Consider the following 3,603-nt stretch of genomic DNA (forward strand, 5'->3'; position numbering starts at 1 on the left):
AAATATTTCATCTATTTTGAAAATATAAATTTTCCTTTGGTTTTCTTATTGTAAAATATTCTCAATTTTTGATGAACAAGATTTTTGTAGATATACATTACCCCCTGATTTAAGAAAACGAGAAAAGAGATAAAGACGAAATTCCGTTACCTTGCGCAAAGTATCATAAGACATTTTTTTTATACCAAAAAATCCTTATTATGTTAGTTTGTTTTGAAAATAGAATATCAACTTTCTTTTGGTTCGCCAGAGTTTGTACATGTTTAAAATGCATTGATATAAATTTTCCTTGCTCTCGTGACGATCATGAAAATTACCAAAAAATCTCGCGGTTTTCGCGGATTTTGCCTAAAACCGCGAAATTAAGTTCCCGCGAAATTTTACAAAATCGTCAATCCGCGAAATTAAATTCCCGCAAACGGCTGGGTACAACTTTTTAAAATTGTATCATAAAATGGCTAACTTTCTCATTCCCGGGAAAACATACCTACTGCCCCATCTCCGGCATCTTTTCGCTTCTAGGCGTCTCCGGCAAAAATCGGTGTTAAATCTACTTTTGTGGCGTTTTGGTCCTTTTCCGTTGTACACTAGCATCAATCGGAAAGTTCCGCTGGGAATAAGGAAGTTTAGCAATCCCACGGTATGTAGTGTAAAAAACCTTTCGCTTGCGTTCATAACCCGATTGGTTCATTTCAGAAAGTCATAATGGCAGATAATTTTAAAAGTTTCTCTGAGTAAATGTGTGTAATTTATTGATGTTGATGGCTTGTTGATTCTTTAAAGAAAAAAGATAACAGGTATAGCTTTTTCTAATCCTGGAATATCGAGGTTCCAGCTACACTGTTATTAACTGTTGTCTACGTTTGACGGCAGCATTTCTCCGACTGGTGATTCCTTTAGAAAATTGCTGTGAAACCAAAAGATTACCATTTCTAAACTTGACACTGATGACGATTGATGGATGATGGAGATGAGAGAGAGTCCCATTCATATAGAGTCCCATTATAATATTCCCAAAATTACAGATGACAGAAAACTTTGTTGAAAAGGCCCTTCAAAGAGAATCGGAATTTAAAAGTCTAGTCTGCTTTAGGAAAAAGAAATTAGATATTGTTTCAAGTTAAAATTTACAAGAAGGAAAATCAAATCACCAGCCATCACAACAACAAAAATTGAAACCACAAAAATTTGAACCAGTCGGGTTCATATACATAACCCAAGCTTTGAAAGTAACATCGTATAATCTGAGAGTTGAAACGCGTCCTTTTGCATTGTTTCATTATCAGTGTATAATATAACTGCATAATGTACTACAGTTGACCTAAACTGGTAGACATGAAAGTTTGCAACTCGCACGGCTGCACAACCGCCCTGGTGACTGTGGGCGTCATGCGGGCGGATGAATCTAAACAACAACAGATCAAATCCATTCCAAGCCATTCTCACTGCGGCGCATCACGCTCTGCTCTAGTCTAAAAGGGATAGAGTAGGGCGAATGTGATGATCATGATCTGACTTGGTGTTGTTCAGTCAGCCAAATCGTTTTCTTTTAGCCGATCAGCGCACTCTAAAAGCTCATTTAATATTCATCCAAAATCTGAATGAAAAAGATCAAATAGGCAGCCAACCTGAGCAGATTCTCTTATATTAGTCTTACGGAGGGGGGGGGTTTTCACTTTTACGGTATGACGGTATTGGGCCTTTTTACCCCCGGTAAATCGGTATTACGAGAAAAAAACGACGGGATTACGGTATTTCATTTTCTACCGGTATCGGTAAATTGCCTGTTTTTTTGTCGGTATTTCGATATTTTTATCAATAAAAAACGGTATTTCGGTATAAAACTATTTACCTTTTACTTTCTTCATGAGTTTCATGCAGAAAATTTTTTAAGTCTATTCCGCTATTTTAACCAGTAAAATTTTTTTGCTCTCTTCGCTCGCACAATCTTGGATGTCCTATTGAGTTATTGGCATGGTGAGGTTATTCAAAATAAGCAAAACTTTACGATATCTAAACAAATATTTTCGTTATTTTTCTGCGGGCGCATTTTTTAATGACATTTTTGTGATGCAAATACTCATCCAACGAATGAGCTAGATAAAATTTTTCCGCAGCACTGAATGATATGGTCGTCTCTCCGTATTCACTGATACTGATACTGCAGTAACTTAGAGACAGTAAAGGCGATATTTACTCCTTCAATAATTAGTAAAACATCTTGCGCAGCATCGAACGATTAAAATATAATTCACATCATGATGCACTATGCGTTTTCAGCAATCTAGGCATTAAATTTCAAATTTTTTTCGGGCAAACTCTTGGAAACGCCGCACCGGGTACGGCAGGTACGTCGCTCGCCGTACCATATTTTTCTTTTTGCAACAAATGGTCAGTTTTAAATAAAATAAAAATTGTGGCCAAAAAGGCATACTTGCTAACAATAGCGTATTAAGGCCGTTTTTCAATAACAAAGGAGAGCAAAAATTGTCGAAAAAGTTTCGCGCTGCTTCGCTCGCGTTTTTTTTCCATTTTTCTTTCCTCTGATAGGGGGGTTAACTTCGCGTCCTCTAGTTTGCACCCACAGCACCACCTCTATGAAGCCCGTGTTGAAGTCTTTTCGGCTTCAGACCATGGTTGGCCAACCTCGATTTTAAATTAATTCTCATATAAAAGACATCTTACGGGTCTGCGAGGAGAAATTATTTGGGAAAGGCTTAATTTTGCATTTGCTTCCCGTAACAGCAATTAATTTGGCGCGGCAGACCTAAAATATTGCTTTATGAAAGCTCAAATAGCTGTAAAAGAGGCCTTAAAAGTCGACGATATTGAGAATAAGGTCACAAAACTAGCAAAAAACTTTATACTTGGCGAAATGTTTTGGTATAGAATAGGTCAATCTGTTTAAAGATCCATAAAAGTTTAAATTTAGCCCAATAAGGTCACATCGGTTAACCAAAGAGTAAAAAGCAAAATTGGTGTGTGAACGTGAAAAATGGTTTTTTCGGCGCCTGATACGAATTGATAATAAAGTACAAGATTGTTTGTACCTTTTCTAATTTGTTACTACACAATAGATTTGATAACTGAAAATTCATTATTTTCGAAAAAAACATAAATATAATATCGGTATCGGTATTAGGCTTCCTTAACCGACGGTATTACGGTATTTGACCCAAAATTTTGTCGGTATGACGGTATTTAAGACCCCTGAAAACCCCCCCCTTACGGAGCCACATTTCTAAGAGCCACGCAAGGCCTTTAGAGGGCCTTTAGAATGAATACGTACCAGGGCAGAGTAATCTGGATGGAGCACACTTACTTACTTATTCAAGCTTTAAAAGGCCTACATTATGATATTTTTCATAGAACTTTGTGGAGGTGATGAATTTTTTGTTTTTTTCTAAGATTATGAGCTTGGATTCCCAGGCTAGCTACAAAACAGAACACCGATGGCAAACAATTCAAACCTCAGAAACCTCCCGCTGGAAAGATAGTTTCGAGTGACTTGATGTCAAAATGAACATTTTCAAGATAAGAATAAATATTGAATGCCCATGGAATTAGCCTATTTCAGAGGATTCATATTTTAAGTACATGATA

Source organism: Clytia hemisphaerica, unplaced genomic scaffold (assembly GCF_902728285.1).
Source record: "Clytia hemisphaerica strain Z4C2 unplaced genomic scaffold, Clytia hemisphaerica genome assembly, whole genome shotgun sequence".
NCBI lineage: Eukaryota > Metazoa > Cnidaria > Hydrozoa > Leptothecata > Clytiidae > Clytia > Clytia hemisphaerica.